We start from the raw sequence: 13,183 nt of genomic DNA on the forward strand, positions 1-13,183 counted from the left end.
AAGCCTTGTTGTTACAAATTGAACTTTGCCACTTTGCTATTAGAAGTGTCCAAGCTCAAGTTAAACAGCACTGGCCTCCACTATGAGACACCCTGCACAGGTCGTGGGTAACGCGTCCCACCACTCTAGATATTAAAAAAAGAAAAAAACTTCATCTCGTTAATATAGTTGGAGCATTTCTCCATATCGGCGAGGTTTAGAAATGTTTCCCAATACCTCAGCACTATTCATTGTCTTCGTTATTTACCACATACACCAACTGGAAATGCAATCAATTTTCGGCAACGATTTTACGACTAGATGTCACTCATGACGAAATAGACCCAAAATATTGGTTAATGAATTAAAACAAAACTGACCGACGAGTATGAGATTCGAACTCACGCGGGAATATCCCAATGGATTAGCAGTCCATCGCCTTAACCACTCGGCCACCCCGTCGCTGTAAATCAGAAGTAATATCTTAATTTATTATTTCATTCGTGGAATAGTAGCCTAAAAAAATCGTTATGCTTAAGTGTATGTAAAAAAAGTAATACACTAATCACACAGAATTACCATGAGAAACTAACGACTTATTTATCGATAGTTTATCGATACTAAAGTTAATTTAAAATCACGAAAAGTTTGTAACGAACAGATTGATAGTATTTGTTTAAAATAGGTAAATATTAATTAGAATCTATGTATCAACGATTTGGATACCTGATCGTACATATATTAATAAAAATGAGAAAAACTTGCTTAAAATGGATTACGAAAAGAAATAACAGGTAAAGATATAAACCAAATCTACATTAATTAGTAAAACAATTGTAAACGGTGGAGAATTTATAGGTTTCCGATTTTGGTGCAAGGTCAACAAATTTCGGTGGCGGGGCTAAGTCGATTACAGAAAGGGAATGTCGAGACCCAGAACGTAAGGACGTACGAAATGCCGCCTAACATTGTGTCCGAAGTGTTAACGATTCTGCCAGCAAGTTGCCTTTTTGTGGATTATATACCGGAAAGAATCAAGAGATCAGCAATGAAATTTCAATCTTCCGTTATTTTAACCAGATTTAGTAACGTATGAAACACATCAGTGCATGAACAGTGTTAAACAAAGATTCTGCGGGCAATAAACCGGAGATACTCTTTTAAAGTATATAATCTGTCACGAAAAGGTCATGTAGAATCAGCTTTAGGTTCTTGTGGAGAATATCTGGAAACAACCTCATTATTTATTCCAGTGTACGAACTTCCAGTCTGAACGATAGATAGATAGATAGATAAATAGAGAGAGAGAGAGAGAGAGAGAGAGAGAGAGAGAGCGAGAGAGAGCGAGAGGGAGAGAGAGAGAGAGAGAGAGAGAGAGAGGGAGATAGAGATAGAGAGAGAAGAGGGAGAGGAAGGGAGAGCCAGTGGACGTTACGTCAAGTCTTCATTCAAGAATAAGTAGCCTCCATCCTACGAGAAAGCTCGTAGTTTCAATTTCTCTAATAAACTTCCTTCATAAGGATTTGGTGGACTGGGAATTAAGGAAGAAAGCATGTGACCAATCAACATATCATGCGGTAGGAATGAACCTGGAGCCTTGTAGTTATAAAGTGAACTTTACCACTTTACTACCAGAGATTTCAAGCTCAAACTAAACAGCATTGACCACTAGTATCAGGCAGAACTAATCCGTGACGCATCCCAACACACTAGATATATAAAAATAAGTTGAATTCATCCTCCTTAACATTGTTGGGACATTTCTCCATATCGGCAAAGGTAGGAAATGTTTCACGGTTTCTCGCCACCATTTCTGGTCTTCGCTATTTGCTACATATGCCAACAGGAATGCAATTAATTTTCGGTAACGATCTTACGGCTAGGTGTCACTCATGACAAAACAGACTGGCAATATTGATTTATAAATTAAAAGCAAATCGACGAGAATGAGATTCGAACTCACGCGGGAATATCCCAATGGATTAGCAGTCCATCGCCTTAACCACTCGGCCACCTCGTCGAGTCTTCATTCAAGAATAAGTAGCGTTCATCCAACGAGAAAGCTCTTAGCTGCAATTTATCAAATGAATTTCCCTCATAAGGATTTGGTTTATCAATTTATCAAATGAATTTCCCTCATAAGGATTTTGGTTGAAATTAAAGCAGAAAGCATTTGACCAATCAATATATTATGAAGTAGGAATGAAGCTGAAGCCTTGTTGTTACAAATTGAACTTTGCCACTTTGCTATTAGAAGTGTCCAAGCTCAAGTTAAACAGCACTGGCCTCCACTATGAGACACCCTGCACAGGTCGTGGGTAACGCGTCCCACCACTCTAGATATTAAAAAAAGAAAAAAACTTCATCTCGTTAATATAGTTGGAACATTTCTCTATATCGGCGAGGTTTAGAAATGTTTCCCAATACCTCAGCACTATTCATTGTCTTCGTTATTTACCACATACACCAACTGGAAATGCAATCAATTTTCGGCAACGATTTTACGACTAGATGTCACTCATGACGAAGTAGACCCAAAATATTGGTTCATGAATTAAAACAAATCTGACCGACGAGGATGAGATTCGAACTCACGCGGGAATATCCCAATGGATTAGCAGTCCATCGCCTTAACCACTCGGCCACCTCATCGCTGTGAATCAGAAGCAATATCTTAATTTATTATTTCATTCGTGGAATAGTAGCCTAAAAAAATCGTTATGCTTAAGTGTATGTAAAAAAAGTAATACACTAATCACACAGTTGCCTTTTTGTGGATTATATACCGGAAAGAATCAAGAGATCTGCAATGAAATTTCAATCTTCCGTTATTTTAACCAGTGCATGAACAGTGTTAAACAAAGATTCTGCGGGCAATAAACCGGAGATACTGTTTTAAAGTATATAATCTGTCACGAAAAGGTCATGTAGAATCAGCTTTAGGTTCTTGTGGAGAATATCTGGAAACAACCTCATTATTTATTCCAGTGTACGAACATCCAGTCTGAACGATAGATAGATAGATAAAGAGAGAGAGAGAGAGAGAGAGAGAGAGAGAGAGAGAAAGAGAGAGAGAGAGAGAGAGAGAGAAGAGGGAGAGGAAGGGAGAGCCAGTGGACGTTACGTCAAGTCTTCATTCAAGAATAAGTAGCCTCCATCCTACGAGAAAGCTCGTAGTTTCAATTTCTCTAATAAACTTCCTTCATAAGGATTTGGTGGACTGGGAATTAAGGAAGAAAGCATGTGACCAATCAATATATCATGCGGTAGGAATGAACCTGGAGCCTTGTAGTTATAAAGTGAACTTTACCACTTTACTACCAGAGATTTCAAGCTCAAACTAAACAGCATTGACCACTAGTATCAGGCAGAACTAATCCGTGACGCATCCCAACACACTAGATATATAAAAATAAGTTGAATTCATCCTCCTTAACATTGTTGGGACATTTCTCCATATCGGCAAAGGTAGGTAACGTTTCACGGTTTCTCGCCACCATTTCTGGTCTTCGCTATTTGCTACATATGCCAACAGGAATGCAATTAATTTTCGGTAACGATCTTACGGCTAGGTGTCACTCATGACAAAACAGACTGGCAATATTGATTTATAAATTAAAAGCAAATCGACGAGAATGAGATTCGAACTCACGCGGGAATATCCCAATGGATTAGCAGTCCATCGCCTTAACCACTCGGCCACCTCGTCGAGTCTTCATTCAAGAATAAGTAGCGTTCATCCAACGAGAAAGCTCTTAGCTGCAATTTATCAAATGAATTTCCCTCATAAGGATTTGGTTTATCAATTTATCAAATGAATTTCCCTCATAAGGATTTTGGTTGAAATTAAAGCAGAAAGCATTTGACCAATCAATATATTATCAAGTAGGAATGAACCTGAAGCCTTGTTGTTACAAATTGAACTTTGCCACTTTGCTATTAGAAGTGTCCAAGCTCAAGTTAAACAGCACTGGCCTCCACTATGAGACACCCTGCACAGGTCGTGGGTAACGCGTCCCACCACTCTAGATATTAAAAAAAGAAAAAAACTTCATCTCGTTAATATAGTTGGAACATTTCTCTATATCGGCGAGGTTTAGAAATGTTTCCCAATACCTCAGCACTATTCATTGTCTTCGTTATTTACCACATACACCAACTGGAAATGCAATCAATTTTCGGCAACGATTTTACGATTAGATGTCATTCATGACGAAATAGACCCAAAATATTGGTTCATGAATTAAAACAAAACTGACCGACGAGGATGAGATTCGAACTCACGCGAGAATATCCAAATGGATTAGCAGGCCATCGCCTTAACCACTCGGCCACCTCGTCGCCGGAAGAATCACGCAATATCTTAATTTATTATTTCATTGGGTCTTCATTGAAAAATAGATAGTCTTCATCGAACGAGTGAGTGGGCGTTCTGCCAAGTCTTCATTCAAGAATAAGTAGCGTTCATCCAACGAGAAAGCTCTTAGCTGCAATTTATCAAATGAATTTCCCTCATAAGGATTTGGTTTATCAATTTATCAAATGAATTTCCCTCATAAGGATTTTGGTTGAAATTAAAGCAGAAAGCATTTGACCAATCAATATATTATGAAGTAGGAATGAACCTGAAGCCTTGTTGTTACAAATTGAACTTTGCCACTTTGCTATTAGAAGTGTCCAAGCTCAAGTTAAACAGCACTGGCCTCCACTATGAGACACCCTGCACAGGTCGTGGGTAACGCATCCCACCACTCTAGATATTAAAAAAAGGAAAAAACTTCATCTCGTTAATATAGTTGGAGCATTTCTCCATATCGGCGAGGTTTAGAAATGTTTCCCAATACCTCAGCACTATTCATTGTCTTCGTTATTTACCACATACACCAACTGGAAATGCAATCAATTTTCGGCAACGATTTTACGACTAGATGTCACTCATGACGAAATAGACCCAAAATATTGGTTCATGAATTAAAACAAAGCTGACCGACGAGGATGAGATTCGAACTCACGCGGGAATATCCCAATGGATTAGCAGTCCATCGCCTTAACCACTCGGCCACCTCGTCGCTGTAATTCAGAAGCAATATCTTAATTTATTATTTCATTCGTGGAATAGTAGCCTAAAAAAATCGTTATGCTTAAGTGTATGTAAAAAAAGTAATACACTAATCACACAGAATTACCATGAGAAACTAACTACTTATTTATCGATAGTTTATCGATACTAAAGTTAATTTAAAATCAAGAAAAGTTTGTAACGAACAGATTGAGAGCATTTGTTTAAAATAGGTAAATATTAATTAGAATCTATAATTAATTAGAATCTATGTATCAACGATTTAGATACCTGATCGTACATATATTAATAAAAATGAGAAAAACTTGCTTAAAATGGATTACGAAAAGAAATAACAGGTAAAGATATAAACCAAATCTACATTAATTAGTAAAACAATTGTAAACGGTGGAGAATTTATAGGTTTCCGATTTTGGTGCAAGGTCAACAAATTTCGGTGGCGGGGCTAAGTCGATTACAGAAAGGGAATGTCGAGACCCAGAACGTAAGGACGTACGAAATGCCGCCTGACATTGTGTCCGAAGTGTTAACGATTCTGCCAGCAAGTTGCCTTTTTGTGGATTATATACCGGAAAGAATCACGAGATCAGCAATGAAATTTCAATCTTCCGTTATTTTAACCAGATTTAGTAACGTATGAAACACATCAGTGCATGAACAGTGTTAAACAAAGATTCTGCGGGCAATAAACCGGAGATACTGTTTTAAAGTATATAAACTGTCACGAAAAGGTCATGTAGAATCAGCATTAGGTTCTTGTGGAGAATATCTGGAAACAACCTCATTATTTATTCCAGTGTACGAACTTCCAGTCTGAACGATAGATAGATAGATAGATAAATAGAGAGAGAGAGAGAGAGAGAGAGAGAGAGAGAGAGAGAGAGAGAGAGAGAGGGAGAGGGAGAGAGAGAGAGAGAGAGAGAGGGAGATAGAGATAGAGAGAGAAGAGGGAGAGGAAGGGAGGGCCAGTGGACGTTACGTCAAGTCTTCATTCAAGAATAAGTAGCCTCCATCCTACGAGAAAGCTCGTAGTTTCAATTTCTCTAATAAACTTCCTTCATAAGGATTTGGTGGACTGGGAATTAAGGAAGAAAGCATGTGACCAACCAATATATCATGCGGTAGGAATGAACCTGGAGCCTTGTAGTTATAAAGTGAACTTTACCACTTTACTACCAGAGATTTCAAGCTCAAACTAAACAGCATTGACCACTAGTATCAGGCAGAACTAATCCGTGACGCATCCCAACACACTAGATATATAAAAATAAGTTGAATTCTTCCTCCTTAACATTGTTGGGACATTTCTCCATATCGGCAAAGGTAGGAAATGTTTCACGGTTTCTCGCCACCATTTCTGGTCTTCGCTATTTGCTACATATGCCAACAGGAATGCAATTAATTTTCGGTAACGATCTTACGGCTAGGTGTCACTCATGACAAAACAGACTGGCAATATTGATTTATAAATTAAAAGCAAATCGACGAGAATGAGATTCGTACTCACGTGGGAATATCCCAATGGATTAGCAGTCCATCGCCTTAACCACTCGGCCACCTCGTCGAGTCTTCATTCAAGAATAAGTAGCGTTCATCCAACGAGAAAGCTCTTAGCTGCAATTTATCAAATGAATTTCCCTCATAAGGATTTGGTTTATCAATTTATCAAATGAATTTCCCTCATAAGGATTTTGGTTGAAATTAAAGCAGAAAGCATTTGACCAATCAATATATTATGAAGTAGGAATGAACCTGAAGCCTTGTTGTTACAAATTGAACTTTGCCACTTTGCTATTAGAAGTGTCCAAGCTCAAGTTAAACAGCACTGGCCTCCACTATGAGACACCCTGCACAGGTCGTGGGTAACGCATCCCACCACTCTAGATATTAAAAAAAGAAAAAAACTTCATCTCGTTAATATAGTTGGAACATTTCTCCATATCGGCGAGGTTTAGAAATGTTTCCCAATACCTCAGCACTATTCATTGTCTTCGTTATTTACCACATACACCAACTGGAAATGCAATCAATTTTCGGCAACGATTTTACGACTAGATGTCACTCATGACGAAATAGACCCAAAATATTGGTTCATGAATTAAAACAAAACTGACCGACGAGGATGAGATTCGAACTCACGCGGGAATATCCCAATGGATTAGCAGTCCATCGCCTTAACCACTCGGCCACCTCGTCGCTGTAAATCAGAAGCAATATCTTAATTTATTATTTCATTCGTGGAATAGTAGCCTAAAAAAATCGTTATGCTTAAGTGTATGTAAAAAAAGTAATACACTAATCACACAGAATTACCATGAGAAACTAACGACTTACTTATCGATAGTTTATCGATACTAAAGTTAATTTAAAATCAAGAAAAGTTTGTAACGAACAGATTGAGAGCATTTGTATATATCTACTACATATGTGGGAAATTCCGTCTGTGGGTGTGTTTGTTTGCGGAGTTGTTAGCTAACTCCACCAAGATAGTTTTATTGATTTTGATGAAACTTGACACGTGAGAACTCAGATTGTTGAAAAAAAAAATCGATAATAGGGCCCCTGGAAGGGATCCTTATATATAGCTAATATATTTTATTTTAACAGCCAATGGAAATAGACTATTCATTTTCCTATATTATTTGGTATAAATCAAATTGAGTATGCTTATTTCTTAGAATTTGAACTGTTATGGAGTTATTTTCGCAGTTTATCCAGTACAACCCGTAAACGAGTAAATAGTATTTTCCTAAACAATAGATCAACTTATTTCGGTTAGTGACTTATTCACGAACATACCAACACTAGCGCCTCTGAGGGTAATATTCTCTGGGAACGCGCAAAAGCCCTTTTCAGAGTTATTTACATACACACATATATACATACACACACACACACACACACACACACACACACACACACACACACACACACACATATATATATATATATATATATATATATATATATATATATATATATATATACGTAACATATGATATAATTATAACATAATTATATAACATATGGTATAATAATTAAAATTTAAAAATTACAATCACGTACAAACGGTTTTTTTCAGTTTCCGTCTACCAAATTCACTCACACGGCTTTGGCCGCCCAAGGCTATAGCAGAAGACACTTGCTCTAGGTGCCACGCAGTGGGACTGAACCCGGAACCATGTGGTTGGTAAGCAAACTACTAACCACACATGTATATATATGTATATGTGTGTGTCTTAGGGTCGGTGTTTGTCTTCCACTATTACTTGACAACCGGTGCTGGTGTGTTTACGACCCCGTAAACTAGCGGTTCGGCAAAAAAGAGTACGATAGAATAATTACCAAACTCAAAAATAAGAACTAAGTCGACTCATTCGATTAAAATTCTTTAATGCGGCGCTCCAGCATGGCAGCAGTCTAATGGCTGAAACAAGTAAAAGAATATATGACAATATATAGAACGCACTTCTTAACCACACAGCCATGCCTTCTGTTACGAACATGCCCATCACTGTTGAGCCCATTACATTAACTTTTCTCATATAACCATCTATTATGTAAGGTGTAAACGAAAGTGTATAGTTCACAAGCCTTTCTTAATGTACAAAAATGATGAGAAATACCAGTTATCGAAACCCGCATACCAATTTACATCACTGAGAAAATACTCAGCAAAGCAATCACAATCGAGTCATTCCTCTCCGATGAACGGTTCTGTCCGAAACATTGGACTTCTCATATTTGTTACGACATAAAAAAAAAGTATTCTATTCTTCGTTGTTTCTGCGTTACTCTTTACCAACACAGATAAAGTCATATTTCTCCAGAATCAATTTGATGAATTAAGCAATAAATTATAAATATGTTACAGTATCAGCCGTAAGACGAGGTGGCCGAGTGGTTAAGGCGATGGACTGCTAATCCATTGGGAATTTCCCGCGTGAGTTCGAATCTCATCCTCGCCGTTTTACTTTTATTCCATCTTTCAAAATCAGCCAACATGACCTCCCTCAAAATGACTGCCCTTGTGGCAAAATTATTATTATTATTATTATTATTATTATTATTATTATTATTATTATTATTATTATTATTATTATATTTTCTGCAAAGTTATTCAACGTTTTGTGAAGACAAACCTCTGTGTTGTTTGAAATGGAATTCAGCACCTCTTATGATTTTCTAAATCCTTCAATGCAGTGCCCCAAAATAACTGCAAAAAGCAGCAGCAGCAGCAGCAGACGAAGAAGAAGAAGAAGAAGAAGAAGAAGAAGAAGAAGAAGAAGAAGAAGAAGAAGAAGAAGAAGAAGAAGAAGAAGAAGAAGAAGAGGAAGAAGAAGAAGAAGAAGAAATTTCTCTGAATGTACAGTTTCGAAAATTAATCACTAAATTCTTAATCCGTTGGAATACCTGACGAGGTGGCCGAGTGGTTAAGGCGATGGACTGCTAATCCATTGGGAATTTCCCGCGTGAGTTCGAATCTCATCCTCGTCGGATTGTTTGTTAATTTTTTTTTTCTTAATTCATCAGAGAGGTAATGTACATAAATCGTTAACATATAATTCTTTAAATAAAGGACAAATGAATGCTTCGGTGTCTGTTTTTCCGGAAAGTATTGATGCAAGCAAAAAAGAAAGAAAAAAGAGGTAGAAAAGCAGAAAGAACAATAATGTTGTACTAGAGAAACTACAGGGAAGGTGAGTAATAATATGGCAGTGTGTGTGTGTGTGTGTGTGAGAGAGAGAGAGAGAGAGAGAGAGAGATTTACGAGTATATGCTTAGCAGTAAACTCATTGTTAAAATTCTATATTTATAATAATAATAATGAATTAAAAACAAAGTGTGATCCAACGAGGGCACGCACCCAAATGAATAAGCAGTCCATCGCTTTAACCACTCAGCCACCTTGAAATTTATTAGAAATTTATAAATTTGTGAATCAGTAAAAACTGAGAAATTCATTATGGTCAATAAAAAGTAATACACAAACAATGAATAAGGGAATAAATGTTTATGCCGTCTCGGTAAAAATTCGTTGTCGGAGAGAAACAAATCGTTTGTGAATGCGTTGGTGAGTATCTCAATGATCTGAATGGGTAAGCTGCTTTCCACAATTGCATTTCTCAACACTTAGGTTCAGTCAGAAATGCATGTGTATCACACACGTTCACTCACTTCTTACGTAGCTGATGTTTATGTCAGAAAACACTACGTAACTGAGTTATGGCGATAGATATGAGCAAAATTCAGGAATGGCTATGTAGTGCAGAGGTCCGATTCGATACCACAGCGGATGCGGTTTCGAACTAAACGATCACATTTGGTTTGAATTCTTTCGGATATTTGCTTTTGAAATGATCCTGCAATCTTGTGTGCTTTGGATTCGAATTGCTCATTATGAATTTGATAAGTTTACGTTTGTGTTCCTTCAGAACCATCAAGGTTGTCTTTGACAAATGTAAAAGACATATTCAACACCCGACAAATTTTCAGTTCCAATTCCTGACCTTGACAGCTTTCGGGGTGCTTTAACTGTTATTGTTCCGAATAGTGACCTTAGATATCACACTTAGATATCAAACTATAATGATTTCAAATTTTGACATAGTACCAACAGCTTTTGAGTGGAGGGGAGAATTGATTACATCTACCCCAGTACTTGACTGGTACTTATTTTATTGACCCCGAAAGGATGAAAGGAAAAGTTGACCTCAGCGGAATTTGGAACTCAAAACGTAAAGCTGGAAGAAATGCCGTCAAGCATTTTATCCGTCATGCTGACAATTTTGCCATTTTACGAGTGTTGTCATTGTAGTCTGATATTTAAAAAGTGGGCGAGCCGACAATCGTTAGCACGCCGGATAAAATGCTTAGCGGCATTTCTTCCGACATTAAGTTCTGAGTTCAAATTCCGTCGAGGTCGACTTTGCCCTTCATCCTTTCGCAGAGAGATGGGGGTTCAATAAAATCAAATCCCAGTCGAACACTAGAATCAAAGTAATCGGTCAACTTGTTCCTCACACAGTTGTAATCTGTAAACAAGAGCAAACACAAGGCTTCGTCTTATGGCAGTAATAAATATTAGAAGACTCAGTTTTTACTACAATAAATGTGATGAAAAATAAGAGATAAACGTGTGGACACAAGACAACGAGGCTACATAAGCGCGAATAATGCATGGGTATGGGTAGCAAGAAAGATATTCAGAAAGCACAGAAGATAAAAAATAAAGCAGTGACGTCATGGAAGTGAAAAAAAAATGAGTAATAAGACTGCGATATGAGTACGAACTTAGTTTTCTGTCCAGTTCTAGGAGCTTCTGAAATGGTTTATAGAATTCCGTCACAAGCAGAAATACTGTCCATTTGGGCGTTGCTTATCTAATAAGCAAAATTTGTTATTAAACGTAATGTTACTTGAGTATCGAATTAAAAATGAAGCACTGTTCGACGAGGATGAGATTCGAACTCACGCGGGATAATCCCAATGGATTAGCAGTCCATCGCCTTAACCACTCGGCCACCTCGTCAACTTCGTATCCTGGGTCACCATACTAGCGATTTATTATTAAATTCAAGAAACATTAGACTCTGAAGAAATTACTTACAGAAAAAGCCGATAAAATGTCATACCACAAGCAGTCGAAGAAGATTCTATGCCGTAAGGAAAGATAAGTCCAAGTTTCGGGTCAAACACTTTCATAGAAGGAAAAATGATAAGTTTGTGAAGGCGTTATTGAGTATCTTTTCAATGATCTGAATTGGCAGACTGTCTCCGTTACATACATTTTTTCAGCTATGTGTCACATTTGCTCGATCCGTGTCGATGTAGTAATTGTAGTAATAATTTAATTCACCAACAATCTTATTATTTATTTTCTCTACACATTTTAGCTAAATATGAAAGAGATAGATCACTTGTATGATGAACGCGTAATGTAAAATAGCTTTGAAGTAAGAAGGTTATAATTTCATCTTTTCCTAGTAGCCGTATCCTTCATTTAAGTTGATGAGAGAGTTTATTCAAGACAAGGAAAGATTTCTAAATGGGCAGAATTAGTTTTGAGAAAGGTGATATTCGTTTACAGAAGTATCTTAAGAATTTCTGTAGACGTTGTAGTTGGTTAACATTGGTAGGTGTTGAGTTGAAGCTTTCTGGATCAACTTTCAGAGAATTATTTTCCATTTTATGATCTAACAGAGAAATATTTTTGTGATTGTTCAATGTAATGTTAAGTTTCTTTGTAACTGAAATAAATTGAGCCATGTTCCCATCACGCTTCTCTGTGATTTTGGTTTCAAATTTGGCACAACGTCAGTAATTTCGAAGGAGATGTTATGTTGATTACATCGACCCTAGTGATCGACTGGTACTTATTTTATCGATCCCAAAAGGATGAAAAGCAAAGTTGACCACGGCGGAATGCGAACTCACAGCCTGAAGACAGACAAAATGCTGTTAAGCATTTTATCCGGCATGCTGACGATTTTGCCACTCTACGAATGTTGTCATTATAGTCTAATATTTAAAAAGTGGGCGAGCCGACAATCGTTAGTACGCCGTTGTAAAAAAATAAAGCAGTGATGTCATGGAAGTGAAAGAAAAAATAAGTAAAAAGACTGCGATATGAGTACGACATTAGTTTTCTGTCGAGTCCTTGGAGCTTCTGAAATGGTTTATAGAATTCCGTCACAAGCAGAAATACTGTCCATTCGGGCGTTGCTTATCTAATGAGCAAAATTTGTTATTAAACGTAATGTTACTTGAGTATCGAATTAAAAATGAAGCACTGTTCGACGAGGATGAGATTCGAAATCACGCGGGATAATCCCAATGGATTAGCAGTCCATCGCCTTAACCACTCGGCCACCTCGTCAACTTAGTATCCTGGGTCAACATACTAGCGATTTATTATTAAATTCAAGAAACATTAGACTCTGAAGAAATTACTTACAGAAAAAGCCATTAAAATGTCATACCACAAGCAGTCGAAGAAGATTCTATGCCGTAAGGAAAGATAAGTCCAAGTTTCGGGTCAAACACTTTCATAGAAGGAAAAAATGTTAAGTTTGTGAAGGCGTTATTGAGTATCTTTTCAATGATCTGAATTGGCAAACTGGC

The 13,183-nt window shown here is 37.3% G+C and overlaps 12 non-coding genes across 12 annotated transcripts; 2 read left to right on the forward strand and 10 right to left on the reverse strand.

The window, feature by feature from the left end:
- Nucleotides 1-359: 359 nt before the first annotated feature.
- Trnas-gcu (transfer RNA serine (anticodon GCU)) lies at nt 360-441 on the reverse strand. The gene has a single exon. It is a non-coding gene; the product is annotated as a tRNA-Ser (tRNA).
- Nucleotides 442-1,917: 1,476 nt separating this feature from the next.
- On the reverse strand, nt 1,918-1,999 carry Trnas-gcu (transfer RNA serine (anticodon GCU)). The gene has a single exon. It is a non-coding gene; the product is annotated as a tRNA-Ser (tRNA).
- Nucleotides 2,000-2,549: 550 nt separating this feature from the next.
- Nucleotides 2,550-2,631, reverse strand: Trnas-gcu (transfer RNA serine (anticodon GCU)). Its single transcript has one exon. It is a non-coding gene; the product is annotated as a tRNA-Ser (tRNA).
- A 975-nt stretch (nt 2,632-3,606) lies between these two features.
- Trnas-gcu (transfer RNA serine (anticodon GCU)) lies at nt 3,607-3,688 on the reverse strand. Its single transcript has one exon. It is a non-coding gene; the product is annotated as a tRNA-Ser (tRNA).
- A 550-nt stretch (nt 3,689-4,238) lies between these two features.
- Trnas-gcu (transfer RNA serine (anticodon GCU)) lies at nt 4,239-4,320 on the reverse strand. The gene has a single exon. It is a non-coding gene; the product is annotated as a tRNA-Ser (tRNA).
- Nucleotides 4,321-4,966: 646 nt separating this feature from the next.
- Trnas-gcu (transfer RNA serine (anticodon GCU)) lies at nt 4,967-5,048 on the reverse strand. The gene has a single exon. It is a non-coding gene; the product is annotated as a tRNA-Ser (tRNA).
- A 1,493-nt stretch (nt 5,049-6,541) lies between these two features.
- On the reverse strand, nt 6,542-6,623 carry Trnas-gcu (transfer RNA serine (anticodon GCU)). Its single transcript has one exon. It is a non-coding gene; the product is annotated as a tRNA-Ser (tRNA).
- A 550-nt stretch (nt 6,624-7,173) lies between these two features.
- Trnas-gcu (transfer RNA serine (anticodon GCU)) lies at nt 7,174-7,255 on the reverse strand. The gene has a single exon. It is a non-coding gene; the product is annotated as a tRNA-Ser (tRNA).
- Nucleotides 7,256-8,945: 1,690 nt separating this feature from the next.
- On the forward strand, nt 8,946-9,027 carry Trnas-gcu (transfer RNA serine (anticodon GCU)). The gene has a single exon. It is a non-coding gene; the product is annotated as a tRNA-Ser (tRNA).
- A 447-nt stretch (nt 9,028-9,474) lies between these two features.
- On the forward strand, nt 9,475-9,556 carry Trnas-gcu (transfer RNA serine (anticodon GCU)). Its single transcript has one exon. It is a non-coding gene; the product is annotated as a tRNA-Ser (tRNA).
- Nucleotides 9,557-11,509: 1,953 nt separating this feature from the next.
- Nucleotides 11,510-11,591, reverse strand: Trnas-gcu (transfer RNA serine (anticodon GCU)). Its single transcript has one exon. It is a non-coding gene; the product is annotated as a tRNA-Ser (tRNA).
- Nucleotides 11,592-12,856: 1,265 nt separating this feature from the next.
- Trnas-gcu (transfer RNA serine (anticodon GCU)) lies at nt 12,857-12,938 on the reverse strand. Its single transcript has one exon. It is a non-coding gene; the product is annotated as a tRNA-Ser (tRNA).
- Between the last annotated feature and the right edge of the window lie 245 nt (nt 12,939-13,183).

This window comes from Octopus bimaculoides, chromosome 3 (genome assembly GCF_046866305.1).
Source record: "Octopus bimaculoides isolate indiv1 chromosome 3, ASM4686630v1, whole genome shotgun sequence".
Classification (NCBI taxonomy): domain Eukaryota; kingdom Metazoa; phylum Mollusca; class Cephalopoda; order Octopoda; family Octopodidae; genus Octopus; species Octopus bimaculoides.